Genomic DNA, 23627 nt, shown 5'->3' with positions numbered 1-23627 from the left:
AGGAACAGACGTAGAAACAGGAGCGGCAGCAGAAATAGGAGCAGCAGCAGAAACAGGAGCAGCTACAGAAACAGGAACGGCAGCAGAAACAGCAGCGGCAGCAGAAACAGGAGCAGCAGCAGAAACAGAGGCAGCAGCAGAAACAGAAGCAGCAGAAACAAGAGCAGCAGCAGAAACAGCAACAGCAAAAACAGAAGCAGCAGAAACAGAAGCAGCAGCAGAAACAGAAGCAGCAGAAACAGCAGCAGCAAAAACTGCAGTAGCAGAAACAGAATCATCAGCAGAAACAGGAAAGGTAGCAGAAACAGGAGCAGCAGCAGAAACAGGAGCAGCAGCAGAAAAGGGAGCAGCAGCAGAAACAGGAGCGGCAGCAGAAACAGGAGCGGCAGCAGAAACAGGAGCAGCTGCCGAAACAGGAACGGCAGCAGAAACAGGATTGGCAGCAGAAACAGAAGCAGTAGAAGAAACAGTAGCAGCAGAAACAGTAGCAGCAGGAACAGGAGCAGCCGCAGAAACAGGAGCAGCAGCAGAAACAGGAGCAGCAGCAGAAATAGACGCAGCAGAAACAGAAGCAAAAGCAGAAACAGGAGCAGCAGCAGGAACAGGAGCGGCAGCAGAAACAGGAGCAGCAGCAGAAACAGGATCGGCAGCAGAAACAGGAGCGGCAGCAGAAACAGGAGCAGCAGCAGAAACAGAGGCATCAGCAGATATAGAAGCAGCAGAAACAGAGGCAGCAGCAGAAACAGGAGCAGCAGAGACAGCAGCAGCAGAAACAGAAGCAGCTGCAGAAACAGGAGCAGCAGCAGAAACAGGAGCAGCAGAGGCAGCAGCAGCAGAGACAGCAGCAGCAGGAACAGAAGCAGCTGCAGAAACAGGAGCAGAAGCAGACAAAGCAGTAGCAGAAACAGAGGCAGCAGCAGAAAAAGCAGCAGCAGAAACAGAAGCAGCTGCAGAAGCAAGAGCAGCAGCAGAAACAGGAGCGGCAGCAGAAACAGGAACAGCAGCAGAAACAGGAGCGGCAGGAGATACAGGAGCAGCAGCAGAAACTGGAGCAGCAGAGACAGCAGCAGCAGAGACAGCATCAGCAGGAACAGAAGCAGCTGCAGAAACAGGAGCAGAAGCAGACAAAGCAGTAGCAGAAACAGAGGCAGCAGCAGAAAAAGCAGCAGCAGAAACAGAAGCAGCTGCAGAAGCAAGAGCAGCAGCAGAAACAGGAGCGGCAGCAGAAACAGGAACAGCAGCAGAAACAGGAGCGGCAGGAGAAACAGGAGCAGCAGCAGAAACAGGAGCAGCTACAGAAAAAGGAACGGCAGCAGAAACAGGAGCGGCAGCAGAAACAGGAGCAGCAGAAATAGAATCAGGAGCGGCAGCAGAAACAGGAGTGGCAGCAGAAAAAGAAGCAGCAGCAGAAACAGTAGCAGCAGAAACAGTAGCAGCACAAACAGGGGCAGCTGCAGAAACAGGAGCGGCAGCAGAAACAGAATCAGCAGCAGAAACAGTAGAAGCAGAAACAGGAGCAGCAGCAGAAACAGAGGCAGCAGCAGAAATAGAAGCAGCAGAAACAAGAGCAGAAGCAGAAACAGCAACAGCAAAAACAGAAGCAGCAGAAACAGAAGCAGCAGCAGCAACAGAAGCAGCAGAAACAGCAGCAGCAGAAACAGCAGTAGCAGAAACAGAATCAGCAGCAGAAACAGGAAAGGCAGCAGAAACAGGATTGGCAGCAGAAACAGAAGCAGTAGCAGAAACAGTAGCAGCAGAAACAGTAGCAGCAGGAACAGGGGCTGCCGCAGAAACAGGAGCAGCAGCAGAAACAGGAGCAGCAGCAGAAATAGAAGCAGCAGAAACAGAAGCAAAAGCAGAAACAAGAGCAGCAGCAGAAACAGAGGCAGCAGCAGAAACAAGAGCAGCAGCAGAAACAGAGGCAGCAGCAGGGACAGCAACTGCAGAAACAGAAGCAGCTGCAGAAACATTAGCCGCAGCAGAAACAGTAGCAGCTGAGACAGCAGCAGCAGAGACAGCAGCAGCAGAAACAGAAGCAGCTGCAGAAACAAGAGCAGCAGCAGAGACAGCAGCAGCAGAAACAGAAGCAGCTGCAGAAACATGAGCAGCAGCAGAAACTGCAGCAGCAGAAACAGAAACAGCTGCATAAACAGGAGCAGCAGCAGAAACAGGAGCAGCTGCAGAAATAGAAGCAGCAGAAACAGAAGCAGTAGCAGAAACAAGAGCAGCAGCAGAAACAGGAGCAGCAGCAGAAACAGAGGCAGCAGCAGAAACAAGAGCAGCAGCAGAAACAGAGGCAGCAGCAGGGACAGCAACTGCAGAAACAGAAGCAGCTGCAGAAACATTAGCCGCAGCAGAAACAGTAGCAGCTGAGACAGCAGCAGCAGAGACATCAGCAGCAGAAACAGAAGCAGCTGCAGAAACAAGAGCAGCAGCAGAGACAGCAGCAGCAGAAACAGAAGCAGCTGCAGAAACATGAGCAGCAGCAGAAACTGCAGCAGCAGAAACAGAAACAGCTGCATAAACAGGAGCAGTAGCAGAAACAGGAGCAGCTGCAGAAATAGAAGCAGCAGAAACAGAAGCAGTAGCAGAAACAAGAGCAGCAGCAGAAACAGAGGCATCAGCAGATATAGAAGCAGCAGAAACAGAGGCAGCAGCAGAAACAGGAGCAGCAGAGACAGCAGCAGCAGAAACAGAAGCAGCTGCAGAAACAGGAGCAGCAGCAGAAACAGTAGCAGCAGAGACAGCAGCAGCAGAGACAGCAGCAGCAGGAACAGAAGGAGCTGCAGAAACAGGAGCAGAAGCAGACAAAGCAGTAGCAGAAACAGAGGCAGCAGTAGAAAAAGCAGCAGCAGAAACAGAAGCAGCTGCAGAAACAAGAGCAGCAGCAGAAACAGGAGCTGCAGCAGAAACAGGAACAGCAGCAGAAACAGGAGCGGCAGCAGAAACAGGAGCAGCAGCAGAAACAGGAGCAGCTACAGAAACAGGAACGGCAGCAGAAACAGGAGCGGCAGCAGAAAGAGGAGCAGCAGCAGAAACAGCAACAGCAAAAACAGAAGCAGCAGAAACAGAAGCAGCAGCAGAAACAGAAGCAGCAGAAACAGCAGCAGCAGAAACAGCAGTAGCAGAAACAGAATCAGCAGCAGAAACAGGAAAGGTAGCAGAAACAGGAGCAGCAGCAGAAACAGGAGCAGTAGCAGAAACAAGAGCGGCAGCAGAAACAGGAGCGGCAGCAGAAACAGAGGCAGCAGCAGAAACAAGAGCAGCAGCAGAAACAGAGGCAGCAGCAGGGACAGCAGCTGCAGAAACAGAAGCAGCTGCAGAAACATTAGCAGCAGCAGAAACAGCAGCAGCAGAGACAGCAGCAGCAGAGACAGCAGCAGCAGAAACAGAAGCAGCTGCAGAAACAAGAGCAGCAGCAGAGACAGCAGCAGCAGAAACAGAAGCAGCTGCAGAAACAGGAGCAGCAGCAGAAACAGCAGCAGCAGAAACAGAAACAGCTGCAGAAACAGGAGCAGCAGCAGAAACAGGAGCAGCTGCAGAAATAGAAGCAGCAGAAACAGAAGCAGTAGCAGAAACAAGAGCAGCAGCAGAAACAGGAGCAGCAGCAGAAACAGAGGCATCAGCAGATATAGAAGCAGCAGAAACAGAGGCAGCAGCAGAAACAGGAGCAGCAGAGACAGCAGCAGCAGAAACAGAAGCAGCTGCAGAAACAGGAGCATCAGCAGAAACAGTAGCAGCAGAGACAGCAGCAGCAGAGACAGCAGCAGCAGGAACAGAAGCAGCTGCAGAAACAGGAGCAGAAGCAGACAAAGCAGTAGCAGAAACAGAGGCAGCAGCAGAAAAAGCAGCAGCAGAAACAGAAGCAGCTGCAGAAGCAAGAGCAGCAGCAGAAACAGGAGCGGCAGCAGAAACAGGAACAGCAGCAGAAACAAGATCGGCAGCAGAATAAGGAGCAGCAGTAGAAACAGGAGCAGCTACAGAAACAGGAACGGCAGCAGAAACAGGATCGGAAGCAGAAACAGGAGCAGCAACAGAAACAGGAGCAGCTACAGAAACAGGAACGGCAACAGAAACAGGAGTGGCAGCAGAAAAAGAAGCAGCAGAAACAGTAGCAGCACAAAGAGGGGCAGCAGCAGAAACAGGAGCGGCAGCAGAAACAGAATCAGCAGCAGAAACAGTAGAAGCAGAAACAGGAGCAGCAGCAGAAACAGAGGCAGCAGCAGAAATAGAAGCAGCAGAAACAAGAGCAGCAGCAGAAACAGCAACAGCAAAAACAGAAGCAGCAGATACAGAAGCAGCAGCAGAAACAGAAGCAGCAGAAACAGCAGCAGCAGAAACAGCAGTAGCAGAAACAGAATCAGCAGCAGAAACAGGAAAGGCAGCAGAAACAGGAGCAGCAGCAGAAACAGGAGCAGCAGAAGAAAGAGGAGCGGCAGCAGAAACAGGAGCAGCAGATGAAACTGGATTGGCAGCAGAAACAGAAGCAGTAGCAGAAACAGGAGCAGCAGAAACAGTAGCAGCAGGAAGAGGGGCAGCAGCAGAAACAGGAGCAGCAGCAGAAACAGGAGCAGCAGCAGAAATAGAAGCAGCAGAAACAGAAGCAAAAGCAGAAACAAGAGCAGCAGCAGAAACAGGAGCAGCAGCAGAAACAGAGGCAGCAGCAGGGACAGCAACTGCAGAAACAGAATCAGCTGCAGAAACATTAGCAGCAGCCGAAACAGCAGCAGCAGAGATAGCAGCAGCAGAGACAGCAGCAGCAGAAACAGAAGCAGCTGCAGAAACAAGAGCAGCAGCAGAGACAGCAGCAGCAGAAACAGAAGCAGCTGCGGAAACTGGAGCAGCAGCAGAAACAGCAGCAGCAGAAACAGAAACAGCTGCAGAAACAGGAGCAGCAGCAGAAACAGGAGCAGCTGCAGAAATAGAAGCAGCAGAAACAGAAGCAGTAGCAGAAACAAGAGCAGCAGCAGAAACAGGAGCAGCAGCAGAAACAGAGGCATCAGCAGATATAGAAGCAGCAGAAACAGAGGCAGCAGCAGAAACAGGAGCAGCAGAGACAGCAGCAGCAGAAACAGAAGCAGCTGCAGAAACAGGAGCATCAGCAGAAACAGTAGCAGCAGAGACAGCAGCAGCAGAGACAGCAGCAGCAGGAACAGAAGCAGCTGCAGAAACAGGAGCAGAAGCAGACAAAGCAGTAGCAGAAACAGAGGCAGCAGTAGAAAAAGGAGCAGCAGAAACGGAAGCAGCTGCAGAAACAAGAGCAGCAGCAGAAACAGGAGCTGCAGCAGAAACAGGAACAGACGTAGAAACAGGAGCGGCAGCAGAAACAGGAGCAGCAGCAGAAACAGGAGCAGCTACAGAAACAGGAACGGCAGCAGAAACAGGAGCGGCAGCAGAAACAGGAGCAGCAGCAGAAACAGAGGCAGCAGCAGAAACAGAAGCAGCAGAAACAAGAGCAGCAGCAGAAACAGCAACAGCAAAAACAGAAGCAGCAGATACAGAAGCAGCAGCAGAAACAGAAGCAGCAGAAACAGCAGCAGCAGAAACTGCAGTAGCAGAAACAGAATCAGCAGCAGAAACAGGAAAGGTAGCAGAAACAGGAGCAGCAGCAGAAACAGGAGCAGCAGCAAAAACAGGACCGGCAGCATATACAGGATCGGGAGCAGAAACAGGAGCGGCAGCAGCAACAGGAGAAGCAGCCGAAACAGGAACGGCAGCAGAAACAGGATTGGCTGCAGAAACAGAAGCAGTAGCAGAAACAGTAGCAGCAGAAACAGTAGCAGCAGGAACAGGAGCAGCCGCAGAAACAGGAGTAGCAGCAGAAATAGGAGCAGCAGCAGAAATAGAAGCAGCAGAAACAGAAGCAAAAGCAGAAACAGGAGCAGCAGCAGGAACAGGAGCGGCAGCAGAAACAGGAGCAGCAGCAGAAACAGGAACGGCAGCAGAAACAGGAGCAGCAGAAACAGGAGCAGCAGCAGAAACAGAGGCATCAGCAGATATAGAAGCAGCAGAAACAGAGGCAGCAGCAGAAACAGGAGCAGCAGAGACAGCAGCAGCAGAAACAGAAGCAGCTGCAGAAACAGGAGCAGCAGCAGAAACAGTAGAAGCAGAGACAGCAGCAGCAGAGACAGCAGCAGCAGGAACAGAAGCAGCTGCAGAAACAGGAGCAGAAGCAGACAAAGCAGTAGCAGAAACAGAGGCAGCAGCATAAAAAGCAGCAGCAGAACCAGAAGCAGCTGCAGAAGCAAGAGCAGCAGCAGAAACAGGAGCGGCAGCAGAAACAGGAACAGCAGCAGAATCAGGAGCGGCAGGAGAAACAGGAGCAGCAGCAGAAACAGGAGCAGCTACAGAAACAGGAACGGCAGCAGAAAAAGGAGCGGCAGCAGAAACAGGAGCAGCAGAAATAGAATCAGGAGCGGCAGCAAAAACAGGAGTGGCAGCAGAAAAAGAAGCAGCAGCAGAAACAGTAGCAGCAGAAACAGTAGCAGCACAAACGGGGGCAGCTGCAGAAAAAGGAGCGGCAGCAGAAACAGAATCAGCAGCAGAAACAGTAGAAGCAGAAACAGGAGCAGCAGCAGAAACAGAGGCAGCAGCAGAAATAGAAGCAGCAGAAACAAGACCAGCAGCAGAAACAGCAACAGCAAAAACAGAAGCAGCAGAAACAGAAGCAGCAGCAGCAACAGAAGCAGCAGAAACAGCAGCAGCAGAAACAGCAGTAGCAGAAACAGAATCAGCAGCAGAAACAGGAAAGGCAGCAGAAACAGGAGCAGCAGCAGAAACAGGAGCAGCAGCAGAAACAGGAGCAGCAGCAGAAACAGGATTGGCAGCAGAAACAGAAGCAGTAGCAGAAACAGTAGCAGCAGAAACAGTAGCAGCAGGAACAGGGGCAGCCGCAGAAACAGGAGCAGCAGCAGAAACAGGAGCAGCAGCAGAAATAGCAGCAGCAGAAACAGAAGCAAAAGCAGAAACAAGAGCAGCAGCAGAAACAGGAGCAGCAGCAGAAAAGAGGCTGCAGCAGAAACAAGAGCAGCAGCAGAAACAGAGGCAGCAGCAGGGACAGCAACTGCAGAAACAGAAGCAGCTGCAGAAACATTAGCAGCAGCAGAAACAGCAGCAGCTGAGACAGCAGCAGCAGAGACAGCAGCAGCAGAAACAGAAGCAGCTGCAGAAACAAGAGCAGCAGCAGAGACAGCAGCAGCAGAAACAGAAGCAGCTGCAGAAACATGAACAGCAGCAGAAACAGCAGCAGCAGAAACAGAAACAGCTGCAGAAACAGGAGCAGCAGCAGAAACAGGAGCAGCTGCAGAAATAGAAGCAGCAGAAACAGAAGCAGTAGCAGAAACAAGAGCAGCAGCAGAAACAGGAGCAGCAGCAGAAACAGAGGCAGCAGCAGAAACAGAAGCAGCAGAAACAAGAGCAGCAGCAGAAACAGCAACAGCAAAAACAGAAGCAGCAGAAACAGAAGCAGCAGAAACAGCCGTAGCAAAAACAGAATCAGCAGCAGAAACAGGAAAGGTTGCAGAAACAGGAGCAGCAGCAGAAACAGGAGCGGCAGCAGAAACAGGAGCGGCAGCAGAAACAGGAGCGGCAGCAGAATCAGAGACAGTAGCAGAAACAAGAGCAGCAGCAGAAACAGAGGCAGCAGCAGGGACAGCAGCAGCAGAAACAGAAGCAGCTGCAGAAACATTAGCAGCAGCAGAAACAGCAGCAGCAGAGACAGCAGCAGCAGAGACAGCAGCAGCAGAAACAGAAGCAGCTGCAGAAACAAGAGCAGCAGCAGAGACAGCAGCAGCAGAAACAGAAGCAGCTGCAGAAACAGGAGCAGCAGCAGAAACAGCAGCAGCAGAAACAGAAACAGCTGCAGAAACAGGAGCAGCAGCAGAAACAGGAGCAGCTGCAGAAATAGAAGCAGCAGAAACAGAAGCAGTAGCAGAAACAAGAGCAGCAGCAGAAACAGGAGCAGCAGCAGAAACAGAGGCATCAGCAGATATAGAAGCAGCAGAAACAGAGGCAGCAGCAGAAACAGGAGCAGCAGAGACAGCAGCAGCAGAAACAGAAGCAGCTGCAGAAACAGGAGCATCAGCAGAAACAGTAGCAGCAGAGACAGCAGCAGCAGAGACAGCAGCAGCAGGAACAGAAGCAGCTGCAGAAACAGGAGCAGAAGCAGACAAAGCAGTAGCAGAAACAGAGGCAGCAGCAGAAAAAGCAGCAGCAGAAACAGACTCAGCTGCAGAAGCAAGAGCAGCAGCAGAAACAGGAGCGGCAGCAGAAACAGGAACAGCAGCAGAAACAGGATCGGCAGTAGAAACAGGAGCAGCAGCAGAAACAGGAGCAGCTACAGAAACAGGAACGGCAGCAGAAACAGGATCGGCAGCAGAAACAGGAGCAGCAGCAGAAACAGAAGCAGCTGCAGAAACAAGAGCAGCAGCAGAGACAGCAGCAGCAGAAACAGAAGCAGCTGCGGAAACTGGAGCAGCAGCAGAAACAGCAGCAGCAGAAACAGAAACAGCTGCAGAAACAGGAGCAGCAGCAGAAACAGGAGCAGCAGCAGAAACAGAGGCATCAGCAGATATAGAAGCAGCAGAAACAGAGGCAGCAGCAGAAACAGGAGCAGCAGAGACAGCAGCAGCAGAAACAGAAGCAGCTGCAGAAACAGGAGCAGCAGCAGAAACAGTAGCAGCAGAGACAGCAGCAGCAGAGACAGCAGCAGCAGGAACAGAAGCAGCTGCAGAAACAGGAGCAGAAGCAGACAAAGCAGTAGCAGAAACAGAGGCAGCAGTAGAAAAAGGAGCAGCAGAAACAGAAGCAGCTGCAGAAACAAGAGCAGTAGCAGAAACAGGAGCTGCAGCAGAAACAGGAACAGACGTAGAAACAGGAGCGGCAGCAAAAACAGGAGCAGCAGCAGAAACAGGAGCAGCTACAGAAACAGGAACGGCAGCAGAAACAGGAGCGGCAGCAGCAACAGGAGCAGCAGCAGAAACAGAGGCAGCAGCAGAAATAGAAGCAGCAGAAACAAGAGCAACAGCAGAAACAGCAACAGCAAAAACAGAAGCAGCAGAAACAGAAGCAGCAGCAGAAACAGAAGCAGCAGAAACAGCAGCAGCAGAAACTGCAAAAGCAGAAACAGAATCAGCAGCAGAAACAGGAAAGGTAGCAGAAACAGGAGCAGCAGCAGAAACAGGAGCAGCAGCAGAAACTGGAGCGGCAGCAGAAACAGGAGCGGCAGCAGAAACAGGAGCGGCAGCAAAAACAGGAGCAGCAGCCGAAACAGGAACGGCAGCAGAAACAGGATTGGCAGCAGAAACAGAAGCAGTAGCAGAAACAGTAGCAGCAGAAACAGTAGCAGCAGGAACAGGAGCAGCCGCAGAAACAGGAGCAGCAGCAGAAACAGGAGCAGCAGCAGAAATAGAAGCAGCAGAAACAGAAGCAAAAGCAGAAACAGGAGCAGCAGCAGGAACATGAGCAGCAGCAGAAACAGGAGCAGCAGCAGAAACAGGAACGGCAGCAGAAACAGGAGCGGCAGCAGAAACAGGAGCGGCAGCAGAATCAGAGACAGTAGCAGAAACAAGAGCAGCAGCAGAAACAGAGGCAGCAGCAGGGACAGCAGCAGCAGAAACAGAAGCAGCTGCAGAAACATGAGCAGCAGCAGAAACTGCAGCAGCAGAAACAGACACAGCTGCATAAACAGGAGCAGCAGCAGAAACAGGAGCAGCTGCAGAAATAGAAGCAGCAGAAACAGAAGCAGTAGCAGAAACAAGAGCAGCAGCAGAAACAGGAGCAGCAGCAGAAACAGAGGCAGCAGCAGAAACAAGAGCAGCAGCAGAAACAGAGGCAGCAGCAGGGACAGCAACTGCAGAAACAGAAGCAGCTGCAGAAACATTAGCCGCAGCAGAAACAGTAGCAGCTGAGACAGCAGCAGCAGAGACATCAGCAGCAGAAACAGAAGCAGCTGCAGAAACAAGAGCAGCAGCAGAGACAGCAGCAGCAGAAACAGAAGCAGCTGCAGAAACATGAGCAGCAGCAGAAACTGCAGCAGCAGAAACAGAAACAGCTGCATAAACAGGAGCAGTAGCAGAAACAGGAGCAGCTGCAGAAATAGAAGCAGCAGAAACAGAAGCAGTAGCAGAAACAAGAGCAGCAGCAGAAACAGAGGCATCAGCAGATATAGAAGCAGCAGAAACAGAGGCAGCAGCAGAAACAGGAGCAGCAGAGACAGCAGCAGCAGAAACAGAAGCAGCTGCAGAAACAGGAGCAGCAGCAGAAACAGTAGCAGCAGAGACAGCAGCAGCAGAGACAGCAGCAGCAGGAACAGAAGGAGCTGCAGAAACAGGAGCAGAAGCAGACAAAGCAGTAGCAGAAACAGAGGCAGCAGTAGAAAAAGCAGCAGCAGAAACAGAAGCAGCTGCAGAAACAAGAGCAGCAGCAGAAACAGGAGCTGCAGCAGAAACAGGAACAGCAGCAGAAACAGGAGCGGCAGCAGAAACAGGAGCAGCAGCAGAAACAGGAGCAGCTACAGAAACAGGAACGGCAGCAGAAACAGGAGCGGCAGCAGAAAGAGGAGCAGCAGCAGAAACAGCAACAGCAAAAACAGAAGCAGCAGAAACAGAAGCAGCAGCAGAAACAGAAGCAGCAGAAACAGCAGCAGCAGAAACAGCAGTAGCAGAAACAGAATCAGCAGCAGAAACAGGAAAGGTAGCAGAAACAGGAGCAGCAGCAGAAACAGGAGCAGCAGCAGAAACAAGAGCGGCAGCAGAAACAGGAGCGGCAGCAGAAACAGAGGCAGCAGCAGAAACAAGAGCAGCAGCAGAAACAGAGGCAGCAGCATGGACAGCAGCTGCAGAAACAGAAGCAGCTGCAGAAACATTAGCAGCAGCAGAAACAGCAGCAGCAGAGACAGCAGCAGCAGAGACAGCAGCAGCAGAAACAGAAGCAGCTGCAGAAACAAGAGCAGCAGCAGAGACAGCAGCAGCAGAAACAGAAGCAGCTGCAGAAACTGGAGCAGCAGCAGAAACAGCAGCAGCAGAAACAGAAACAGCTGCAGAAACAGGAGCAGCAGCAGAAACAGGAGCAGCTGCAGAAATAGAAGCAGCAGAAACAGAAGCAGTAGCAGAAACAAGAGCAGCAGCAGAAACAGGAGCAGCAGCAGAAACAGAGGCATCAGCAGATATAGAAGCAGCAGAAACAGAGGCAGCAGCAGAAACAGGAGCAGCAGAGACAGCAGCAGCAGAAACAGAAGCAGCTGCAGAAACAGGAGCATCAGCAGAAACAGTAGCAGCAGAGACAGCAGCAGCAGAGACAGCAGCAGCAGGAACAGAAGCAGCTGCAGAAACAGGAGCAGAAGCAGACAAAGCAGTAGCAGAAACAGAGGCAGCAGCAGAAAAAGCAGCAGCAGAAACAGAAGCAGCTGCAGAAGCAAGAGCAGCAGCAGAAACAGGAGCGGCAGCAGAAACAGGAACAGCAGCAGAAACAGGATCGGCAGCAGAATAAGGAGCAGCAGCAGAAACAGGAGCAGCAGCAGAAACTGGAGCGGCAGCAGAAACAGGAGCGGCAGCAGAAACAGGAGCGGCAGCAAAAACAGGAGCAGCAGCCGAAACAGGAACGGCAGCAGAAACAGGATTGGCAGCAGAAACAGAAGCAGTAGCAGAAACAGTAGCAGCAGAAACAGCAGCAGCAGGAACAGGAGCAGCCGCAGAAACAGGAGCAGCAGCAGAAACAGGAGCAGCAGCAGAAATAGAAGCAGCAGAAACAGAAGCAAAAGCAGAAACAGGAGCAGCAGCAGGAACATGAGCAGCAGCAGAAACAGGAGCAGCAGCAGAAACAGGAACGGCAGCAGAAACAGGAGCGGCAGCAGAAACAGGAGCGGCAGCAGAATCAGAGACAGTAGCAGAAACAAGAGCAGCAGCAGAAACAGAGGCAGCAGCAGGGACAGCAGCAGCAGAAACAGAAGCAGCTGCAGAAACATGAGCAGCAGCAGAAACTGCAGCAGCAGAAACAGACACAGCTGCATAAACAGGAGCAGCAGCAGAAACAGGAGCAGCTGCAGAAATAGAAGCAGCAGAAACAGAAGCAGTAGCAGAAACAAGAGCAGCAGCAGAAACAGGAGCAGCAGCAGAAACAGAGGCAGCAGCAGAAACAAGAGCAGCAGCAGAAACAGAGGCAGCAGCAGGGACAGCAACTGCAGAAACAGAAGCAGCTGCAGAAACATTAGCCGCAGCAGAAACAGTAGCAGCTGAGACAGCAGCAGCAGAGACATCAGCAGCAGAAACAGAAGCAGCTGCAGAAACAAGAGCAGCAGCAGAGACAGCAGCAGCAGAAACAGAAGCAGCTGCAGAAACATGAGCAGCAGCAGAAACTGCAGCAGCAGAAACAGAAACAGCTGCATAAACAGGAGCAGTAGCAGAAACAGGAGCAGCTGCAGAAATAGAAGCAGCAGAAACAGAAGCAGTAGCAGAAACAAGAGCAGCAGCAGAAACAGAGGCATCAGCAGATATAGAAGCAGCAGAAACAGAGGCAGCAGCAGAAACAGGAGCAGCAGAGACAGCAGCAGCAGAAACAGAAGCAGCTGCAGAAACAGGAGCAGCAGCAGAAACAGTAGCAGCAGAGACAGCAGCAGCAGAGACAGCAGCAGCAGGAACAGAAGGAGCTGCAGAAACAGGAGCAGAAGCAGACAAAGCAGTAGCAGAAACAGAGGCAGCAGTAGAAAAAGCAGCAGCAGAAACAGAAGCAGCTGCAGAAACAAGAGCAGCAGCAGAAACAGGAGCTGCAGCAGAAACAGGAACAGCAGCAGAAACAGGAGCGGCAGCAGAAACAGGAGCAGCAGCAGAAACAGGAGCAGCTACAGAAACAGGAACGGCAGCAGAAACAGGAGCGGCAGCAGAAAGAGGAGCAGCAGCAGAAACAGCAACAGCAAAAACAGAAGCAGCAGAAACAGAAGCAGCAGCAGAAACAGAAGCAGCAGAAACAGCAGCAGCAGAAACAGCAGTAGCAGAAACAGAATCAGCAGCAGAAACAGGAAAGGTAGCAGAAACAGGAGCAGCAGCAGAAACAGGAGCAGCAGCAGAAACAAGAGCGGCAGCAGAAACAGGAGCGGCAGCAGAAACAGAGGCAGCAGCAGAAACAAGAGCAGCAGCAGAAACAGAGGCAGCAGCATGGACAGCAGCTGCAGAAACAGAAGCAGCTGCAGAAACATTAGCAGCAGCAGAAACAGCAGCAGCAGAGACAGCAGCAGCAGAGACAGCAGCAGCAGAAACAGAAGCAGCTGCAGAAACAAGAGCAGCAGCAGAGACAGCAGCAGCAGAAACAGAAGCAGCTGCAGAAACTGGAGCAGCAGCAGAAACAGCAGCAGCAGAAACAGAAACAGCTGCAGAAACAGGAGCAGCAGCAGAAACAGGAGCAGCTGCAGAAATAGAAGCAGCAGAAACAGAAGCAGTAGCAGAAACAAGAGCAGCAGCAGAAACAGGAGCAGCAGCAGAAACAGAGGCATCAGCAGATATAGAAGCAGCAGAAACAGAGGCAGCAGCAGAAACAGGAGCAGCAGAGACAGCAGCAGCAGAAACAGAAGCAGCTGCAGAAACAGGAGCATCAGCAGAAACAGTAGCAGCAGAGACAGCAGCAGCAGAGACAGCAGCAGCAGGAACAGAAGCAGCTGCAGAAACAGGAGCAGAAGCAGACAAAGCAGTAGCAGAAACAGAGGCAGCAGCAGAAAAAGCAGCAGCAGAAACAGAAGCAGCTGCAGAAGCAAGAGCAGCAGCAGAAACAGGAGCGGCAGCAGAAACAGGAACAGCAGCAGAAACAGGATCGGCAGCAGAATAAGGAGCAGCAGTAGAAACAGGAGCAGCTACAGAAACAGGAACGGCAGCAGAAACAGGATCGGAAGCAGAAACAGGAGCAGCAGCAGAAACAGGAGCAGCTACAGAAACAGGAACGGCAGCAGAAACAGGAGTGGCAGCAGAAAAAGAAGCAGCAGAAACAGTAGCAGCACAAAGAGGGGCAGCAGCAGAAACAGGAGCGGCAGCAGAAACAGAATCAGCAGCAGAAACAGTAGAAGCAGAAACAGGAGCAGCAGCAGAAACAGAGGCAGCAGCAGAAATAGAAGCAGCAGAAACAAGAGCAGCAGCAGAAACAGCAACAGCAAAAACAGAAGCAGCAGATACAGAAGCAGCAGCAGAAACAGAAGCAGCAGAAACAGCAGCAGCAGAAACAGCAGTAGCAGAAACAGAATCAGCAGCAGAAACAGGAAAGGCAGCAGAAACAGGAGCAGCAGCAGAAACAGGAGCAGCAGAAGAAAGAGGAGCGGCAGCAGAAACAGGAGCAGCAGATGAAACTGGATTGGCAGCAGAAACAGAAGCAGTAGCAGAAACAGGAGCAGCAGAAACAGTAGCAGCAGGAAGAGGGGCAGCAGCAGAAACAGGAGCAGCAGCAGAAACAGGAGCAGCAGCAGAAATAGAAGCAGCAGAAACAGAAGCAAAAGCAGAAAAAAGAGCAGCAGCAGAAACAGGAGCAGCAGCAGAAACAGAGGCAGCAGCAGGGAGAGCAACTGCAGAAACAGGATCAGCTGCAGAAACATTAGCAGCAGCAGAAACAGCAGCAGCAGAGATAGCAGCAGCAGAGACAGCAGCAGCAGAAACAGAAGCAGCTGCAGAAACAAGAGCAGCAGCAGAGACAGCAGCAGCAGAAACAGAAGCAGCTGCGGAAACTGGAGCAGCAGCAGAAACAGCAGCAGCAGAAACAGAAACAGCTGCAGAAACAGGAGCAGCAGCAGAAACAGGAGCAGCTGCAGAAATAGAAGCAGCAGAAACAGAAGCAGTAGCAGAAACAAGAGCAGCAGCAGAAACAGGAGCAGCAGCAGAAACAGAGGCATCAGCAGATATTGAAGCAGCAGAAACAGAGGCAGCAGCAGAAACAGGAGCAGCAGAGACAGCAGCAGCAGAAACAGAAGCAGCTGCAGAAACAGGAGCATCAGCAGAAACAGTAGCAGCAGAGACAGCAGCAGCAGAGACAGCACCAGCAGGAACAGAAGCAGCTGCAGAAACAGGTGCAGAAGCAGACAAAGCAGTAGCAGAAACAGAGGCAGCAGTAGAAAAAGGAGCAGCAGAAACGGAAGCAGCTGCAGAAACAAGAGCAGCAGCAGAAACAGGAGCTGCAGCAGAAACAGGAACAGACGTAGAAACAGGAGCGGCAGCAGAAACAGGAGCAGCAGCAGAAACAGGAGCAGCTAAAGAAACAGGAACGGCAGCAGAAACAGGAGCGGCAGCAGAAACAGGAGCAGCAGCAGAAACAGAGGCAGCAGCAGAAACAGAGGCATCAGCAGATATAGAAGCAGCAGAAACAGAGGCAGCAGCAGAAACAGGAGCAGCAGAGACAGCAGCAGCAGAAACAGAAGCAGCTGCAGAAACAGGAGCAGCAGCAGAAACAGTAGCAGCAGAGACAGCAGCAGCAGAGACAGCAGCAGCAGGAACAGAAGGAGCTGCAGAAACAGGAGCAGAAGCAGACAAAGCAGTAGCAGAAACAGAGGCAGCAGTAGAAAAAGCAGCAGCAGAAACAGAAGCAGCTGCAGAAACAAGAGCAGCAGCAGAAACAGGAGCTGCAGCAGAAACAGGAACAGCAGCAGAAACAGGAGCGGCAGCAGAAACAGGAGCAGCAGCAGAAACAGGAGCAGCTACAGAAACAGGAACGGCAGCAGAAACAGGAGCGGCAGCAGAAAGAGGAGCAGCAGCAGAAACAGCAACAGCAAAAACAGAAGCAGCAGAAACAGAAGCAGCAGCAGAAACAGAAGCAGCAGAAACAGCAGCAGCAGAAACAGCAGTAGCAGAAACAGAATCAGCAGCATAAACAGGAAAGGTAGCAGAAACAGGAGCAGCAGCAGAAACAGGAGCAGCAGCAGAAACAAGAGCGGCAGCAGAAACAGGAGCGGCAGCAGAAACAGAGGCAGCAGCAGAAACAAGAGCAGCAGCAGAAACAGAGGCAGCAGCATGGACAGCAGCAGCAGAAACAGAAGCAGCTGCAGAAACATGAGCAGCAGCAGAAACTGCAGCAGCAGAAACAGACACAGCTGCATAAACAGGAGCAGCAGCAGAAACAGGAGCAGCTGCAGAAATAGAAGCAGCAGAAACAGAAGCAGTAGCAGAAACAAGAGCAGCAGCAGAAACAGGAGCAGCAGCAGAAACAGAGGCAGCAGCAGAAACAAGAGCAGCAGCAGAAACAGAGGCAGCAGCAGGGACAGCAACTGCAGAAACAGAAGCAGCTGCAGAAACATTAGCCGCAGCAGAAACAGTAGCAGCTGAGACAGCAGCAGCAGAGACATCAGCAGCAGAAACAGAAGCAGCTGCAGAAACAAGAGCTGCAGCAGAGACAGCAGCAGCAGAAACAGAAGCAGCTGCAGAAACATGAGCAGCAGCAGAAACTGCAGCAGCAGAAACAGAAACAGCTGCATAAACAGGAGCAGTAGCAGAAAAAGGAGCAGCTGCAGAAATAGAAGCAGCAGAAACAGAAGCAGTAGCAGAAACAAGAGCAGCAGCAGAAACAGAGGCATCAGCAGATATAGAAGCAGCAGAAACAGAGGCAGCAGCAGAAACAGGAGCAGCAGAGACAGCAGCAGCAGAAACAGAAGCAGCTGCAGAAACAGGAGCAGCAGCAGAAACAGTAGCAGCAGAGACAGCAGCAGCAGAGACAGCAGCAGCAGGAACAGAAGGAGCTGCAGAAACAGGAGCAGAAGCAGACAAAGCAGTAGCAGAAACAGAGGCAGCAGTAGAAAAAGCAGCAGCAGAAACAGAAGCAGCTGCAGAAACAAGAGCAGCAGCAGAAACAGGAGCTGCAGCAGAAACAGGAACAGCAGCAGAAACAGGAGCGGCAGCAGAAACAGGAGCAGCAGCAGAAACAGGAGCAGCTACAGAAACAGGAACGGCAGCAGAAACAGGAGCGGCAGCAGAAAGAGGAGCAGCAGCAGAAACAGCAACAGCAAAAACAGAAGCAGCAGAAACAGAAGCAGCAGCAGAAACAGAAGCAGCAGAAACAGCAGCAGCAGAAACAGCAGTAGCAGAAACAGAATCAGCAGCAGAAACAGGAAAGGTAGCAGAAACAGGAGCAGCAGCAGAAACAGGAGCAGCAGCAGAAACAAGAGCGGCAGCAGAAACAGGAGCGGCAGCAGAAACAGAGGCAGCAGCAGAAACAAGAGCAGCAGCAGAAACAGAGGCAGCAGCATGGACAGCAGCTGCAGAAACAGAAGCAGCTGCAGAAACATTAGCAGCAGCAGAAACAGCAGCAGCAGAGACAGCAGCAGCAGAGACAGCAGCAGCAGAAACAGAAGCAGCTGCAGAAACAAGAGCAGCAGCAGAGACAGCAGCAGCAGAAACAGAAGCAGCTGCAGAAACTGGAGCAGCAGCAGAAACAGCAGCAGCAGAAACAGAAACAGCTGCAGAAACAGGAGCAGCAGCAGAAACAGGAGCAGCTGCAGAAATAGAAGCAGCAGAAACAGAAGCAGTAGCAGAAACAAGAGCAGCAGCAGAAACAGGAGCAGCAGCAGAAACAGAGGCATCAGCAGATATAGAAGCAGCAGAAACAGAGGCAGCAGCAGAAACAGGAGCAGCAGAGACAGCAGCAGCAGAAACAGAAGCAGCTGCAGAAACAGGAGCATCAGCAGAAACAGTAGCAGCAGAGACAGCAGCAGCAGAGACAGCAGCAGCAGGAACAGAAGCAGCTGCAGAAACAGGAGCAGAAGCAGACAAAGCAGTAGCAGAAACAGAGGCAGCATCAGAAAAAGCAGCAGCAGAAACAGAAGCAGCTGCAGAAGCAAGAGCAGCAGCAGAAACAGGAGCGGCAGCAGAAACAGGAACAGCAGCAGAAACAGGATCGGCAGCAGAATAAGGAGCAGCAGTAGAAACAGGAGCAGCTACAGAAACAGGAACGGCAGCAGAAACAGGATCGGAAGCAGAAACAGCAGCAGCAGAAACAGAAGCAGCTGCAGAAACATGAGCAGCAGCAGAAACTGCAGCAGCAGAAACAGACACAGCTGCATAAACAGGAGCAGCAGCAGAAACAGGAGCAGCTGCAGAAATAGAAGCAGCAGAAACAGAAGCAGTAGCAGAAACAAGAGCAGCAGCAGAAACAGGAGCAGCAGCAGAAACAGAGGCAGCAGCAGAAACAAGAGCAGCAGCAGAAACAGAGGCAGCAGCAGGGACAGCAACTGCAGAAACAGAAGCAGCTGCAGAAACATTAGCCGCAGCAGAAACAGTAGCAGCTGAGACAGCAGCAGCAGAGACATCAGCAGCAGAAACAGAAGCAGCTGCAGAAACAGGAGCAGCTACAGAAACAGGAACGGCAGCAGAAACAGGAGTGGCAGCAGAAAAAGAAGCAGCAGAAACAGTAGCAGCACAAAGAGGGGCAGCAGCAGAAACAGGAGCGGCAGCAGAAACAGAATCAGCAGCAGAAACAGTAGAAGCAGAAACAGGAGCAGCAGCAGAAACAGAGGCAGCAGCAGAAATAGAAGCAGCAGAAACAAGAGCAGCAGCAGAAACAGCAACAGCAAAAACAGAAGCAGCAGATACAGAAGCAGCAGCAGAAACAGAAGCAGCAGAAACAGCAGCAGCAGAAACAGCAGTAGCAGAAACAGAATCAGCAGCAGAAACAGGAAAGGCAGCAGAAACAGGAGCAGCAGCAGAAACAGGAGCAGCAGAAGAAAGAGGAGCGGCAGCAGAAACAGGAGCAGCAGATGAAACTGGATTGGCAGCAGAAACAGAAGCAGTAGCAGAAACAGGAGCAGCAGAAACAGTAGCAGCAGGAAGAGGGGCAGCAGCAGAAACAGGAGCAGCAGCAGAAACAGGAGCAGCAGCAGAAATAGAAGCAGCAGAAACAGAAGCAAAAGCAGAAACAAGAGCAGCAGCAGAAACAGGAGCAGCAGCAGAAACAGAGGCAGCAGCAGGGAGAGCAACTGCAGAAACAGAATCAGCTGCAGAAACATTAGCAGCAGCAGAAACAGCAGCAGCAGAGATAGCAGCAGCAGAGACAGCAGCAGCAGAAACAGAAGCAGCTGCAGAAACAAGAGCAGCAGCAGAGACAGCAGCAGCAGAAACAGAAGCAGCTGCGGAAACTGGAGCAGCAGCAGAAACAGCAGCAGCAGAAACAGAAACAGCTGCAGAAACAGGAGCAGCAGCAGAAACAGGAGCAGCTGCAGAAATAGAAGCAGCAGAAACAGAAGCAGTAGCAGAAACAAGAGCAGCAGCAGAAACAGGAGCAGCAGCAGAAACAGAGGCATCAGCAGATATAGAAGCAGCAGAAACAGAGGCAGCAGCAGAAACAGGAGCAGCAGAGACAGCAGCAGCAGAAACAGAAGCAGCTGCAGAAACAGGAGCATCAGCAGAAACAGTAGCAGCAGAGACAGCAGCAGCAGAGACAGCACCAGCAGGAACAGAAGCAGCTGCAGAAACAGGTGCAGAAGCAGACAAAGCAGTAGCAGAAACAGAGGCAGCAGTAGAAAAAGGAGCAGCAGAAACGGAAGCAGCTGCAGAAACAAGAGCAGCAGCAGAAACAGGAGCTGCAGCAGAAACAGGAACAGACGTAGAAACAGGAGCGGCAGCAGAAACAGGAGCAGCAGCAGAAACAGGAGCAGCTACAGAAACAGGAACGGCAGCAGAAACAGGAGCGGCAGCAGAAACAGGAGCAGCAGCAGAAACAGAGGCAGCAGCAGAAACAGAAGCAGCAGAAACAAGAGCAGCAGCAGAAACAGCAACAGCAAAAACAGAAGCAGCAGAAACAGAAGCAGCAGCAGAAACAGAAGCAGCAGAAACAGCAGCAGCAGAAACTGCAGTAGCAGAAACAGAATCAGCAGCAGAAACAGGAAAGGTAGCAGAAACAGGAGCAGCAGCAGAAACAGGAGCAGCAGCAAAAACAGGAGCGGCAGCAGATACAGGATCGGGAGCAGAAACAGGAGCGGCAGCAGCAACAGGAGAAGCAGCCGAAACAGGAACGGCAGCAGAAACAGGATTGGCTGCAGAAACAGAAGCAGTAGCAGAAACAGTAGCAGCAGAAACAGTAGCAGCAGGAACAGGAGCAGCCGCAGAAACAGGAGTAGCAGCAGAAATAGGAGCAGCAGCAGAAATAGAAGCAGCAGAAACAGAAGCAAAAGCAGAAACAGGAGCAGCAGCAGGAACAGGAGCGGCAGCAGAAACAGGAGCAGCAGCAGAAACAGGAACGGCAGCAGAAACAGGAGCAGCAGAAACAGGAGCAGCAGCAGAAACAGAGGCATCAGCAGATATAGAAGCAGCAGAAACAGAGGCAGCAGCAGAAACAGGAGCAGCAGAGACAGCAGCAGCAGAAACAGAAGCAGCTGCAGAAACAGGAGCAGCAGCAGAAACAGTAGAAGCAGAGACAGCAGCAGCAGAGACAGCAGCAGCAGGAACAGAAGCAGCTGCAGAAACAGGAGCAGAAGCAGACAAAGCAGTAGCAGAAACAGAGGCAGCAGCAGAAAAAGCAGCAGCAGAACCAGAAGCAGCTGCAGAAGCAAGTGCAGCAGCAGAAACAGGAGCGGCAGCAGAAACAGGAACAGCAGCAGAATCAGGAGCGGCAGGAGAAACAGGAGCAGCAGCAGAAACAGGAGCAGCTACAGAAACAGGAACGGCAGCAGAAAAAGGAGCGGCAGCAGAAACTGGAGCAGCAGAAATAGAATCAGGAGCGGCAGCAGAAACAGGAGTGGCAGCAGAAAAAGAAGCAGCAGCAGAAACCGTAGCAGCAGAAACAGTAGCAGCACAAACGGGGGCAGCTGCAGAAAAAGGAGCGGCAGCAGAAACAGAATCAGCAGCAGAAACAGTAGAAGCAGAAACAGGAGCAGCAGCAGAAACAGAGGCAGCAGCAGAAATAGAAGCAGCAGAAACAAGACCAGCAGCAGAAACAGCAACAGCAAAAACAGAAGCAGCAGAAACAGAAGCAGCAGCAGCAACAGAAGCAGCAGAAACAGCAGCAGCAGAAACAGCAGTAGCAGAAACAGAATCAGCAGCAGAAACAGGAAAGGCAGCAGAAACAGGAGCAGCAGCAGAAACAGGAGCAGCAGCAGAAACAGGAGCAGCAGCAGAAACAGGATTGGCAGCAGAAACAGAAGCAGTAGCAGAAACAGTAGCAGCAGAAACAGTAGCAGCAGGAACAGGGGCAGCCGCTGAAACAGGAGCAGCAGCAGAAACAGGAGCAGCAGCAGAAATAGCAGCAGCAGAAACAGAAGCAAAAGCAGAAATAAGAGCAGCAGCAGAAACAGGAGCAGCAGCAGAAACAGAGGCTGCAGCAGAAACAAGAGCAGCAACAGAAACAGAGGCAGCAGCAGGGACAGCAACTGCAGAAACAGAAGCAGCTGCAGAAACATTAGCAGCAGCAGAAACAGCAGCAGCTGAGACAGCAGCAGCAGAGACAGCAGCAGCAGAAACAGAAGCAGCTGCAGAAACAAGAGCAGCAGCAGAGACAGCAGCAGCAGAAACAGAAGCAGCTGCAGAAACATGAACAGCAGCAGAAACAGCAGCAGCAGAAACAGAAACAGCTGCAGAAACAGGAGCAGCAGCAGAAACAGGCGCAGCTGCAGAAATAGAAGCAGCAGAAACAGAAGCAGTAGCAGAAACAAGAGCAGCAGCAGAAACAGGAGCAGCAGCAGAAACAGAGGCAGCAGCAGAAACAGAAGCAGCAGAAACAAGAGCAGCAGCAGAAACAGCAACAGCAAAAACAGAAGCAGCAGAAACAGAAGCAGCAGAAACAGCCGTAGCAAAAACAGAATCAGCAGCAGAAACAGGAAAGGTTGCAGAAACAGGAGCAGCAGCAGAAACAGGAGCGGCAGCAGAAACAGGAGCGGCAGCAGAAACAGGGGCGGCAGCAGAATCAGAGACAGTAGCAGAAACAAGAGCAGCAGCAGAAACAGAGGCAGCAGCAGGGACAGCAGCTGCAGAAACAGAAGCAGCTGCAGAAACATTAGCAGCAGCAGAAACAGCAGCAGCAGAGACAGCAGCAGCAGAGACAGCAGCAGCAGAAACAGAAGCAGCTGCAGAAACAAGAGCAGCAGCAGAGACAGCAGCAGCAGAAACAGAAGCAGCTGCAGAAACAGGAGCAGCAGCAGAAACAGCAGCAGCAGAAACAGAAACAGCTGCAGAAACAGGAGCAGCAGCAGAAACAGGAGCAGCTGCAGAAATAGAAGCAGCAGAAACAGAAGCAGTAGCAGAAACAAGAGCAGCAGCAGAAACAGGAGCAGCAGCAGAAACAGAGGCATCAGCAGATATAGAAGCAGCAGAAACAGAGGCAGCAGCAGAAACAGGAGCAGCAGAGACAGCAGCAGCAGAAACAGAAGCAGCTGCAGAAACAGGAGCATCAGCAGAAACAGTAGCAGCAGAGACAGCAGCAGCAGAGACAGCAGCAGCAGGAACAGAAGCAGCTGCAGAAACAGGAGCAGAAGCAGACAAAGCAGTAGCAGAAACAGAGGCAGCAGCAGAAAAAGCAGCAGCAGAAACAGACTCAGCTGCAGAAGCAAGAGCAGCAGCAGAAACAGGAGCGGCAGCAGAAACAGGAACAGCAGCAGAAACAGGATCGGCAGTAGAAACAGGAGCAGCAGCAGAAACAGGAGCAGCTACAGAAACAGGAACGGCAGCAGAAACAGGATTGGCAGCAGAAACAGGAGCAGCAGCAGAAACAGAAGCAGCTGCAGAAACAAGAGCAGCAGCAGAGACAGCAGCAGCAGAAACAGAAGCAGCTGCGGAAACTGGAGCAGCAGCAGAAACAGCAGCAGCAGAAACAGAAACAGCTGCAGAAACAGGAGCAGCAGCAGAAACAGGAGCAGCAGCAGAAACAGAGGCATCAGCAGATATAGAAGCAGCAGAAACAGAGGCAGCAGCAGAAACAGGAGCAGCAGAGACAGCAGCAGCAGAAACAGAAGCAGCTGCAGAAACAGGAGCAGCAGCAGAAACAGTAGAAGCAGAGACAGCAGCAGCAGAGACAGCAGCAGCAGGAACAGAAGCAGCTGCAGAAACAGGAGCAGAAGCAGACAAAGCAGTAGCAGAAACAGAGGCAGCAGTAGAAAAAGGAGCAGCAGAAACAGAAGCAGCTGCAGAAACAAGAGCAGTAGCAGAAACAGGAGCTTCAGCAGAAACAGGAACAGACGTAGAAACAGGAGCGGCAGCAAAAACAGGAGCAGCAGCAGAAACAGGAGCAGCTACAGAAACAGGAGCGGCAGCAGCAACAGGAGCAGCAGCAGAAACAGAGGCAGCAGCAGAAATAGAAGCAGCAGAAACAAGAGCAACAGCAGAAACAGCAACAGCAAAAACAGAAGCAGCAGAAACAGAAGCAGCAGCAGAAACAGAAGCAGCAGAAACAGCAGCAGCAGAAACTGCAAAAGCAGAAACAGAATCAGCAGCAGAAACAGGAAAGGTAGCAGAAACAGGAGCAGCAGCAGAAACAGGAGCAGCAGCAGAAACTGGAGCGGCAGCAGAAACAGGAGCGGCAGCAGAAACAGGAGCGGCAGCAAAAACAGGAGCAGCAGCCGAAACAGGAAAGGCAGCAGAAACAGGATTGGCAGCAGAAACAGAAGCAGTAGCAGAAACAGTAGCAGCAGAAACAGTAGCAGCAGGAACAGGAGCAGCCGCAGAAACAGGAGCAGCAGCAGAAACAGGAGC

Source organism: Carcharodon carcharias, chromosome 1 (assembly GCF_017639515.1).
Source record: "Carcharodon carcharias isolate sCarCar2 chromosome 1, sCarCar2.pri, whole genome shotgun sequence".
NCBI lineage: Eukaryota > Metazoa > Chordata > Chondrichthyes > Lamniformes > Lamnidae > Carcharodon > Carcharodon carcharias.
The sequence above is the reverse complement of the archived record's forward strand: the minus strand, read 5'-3'. Positions refer to the sequence as shown.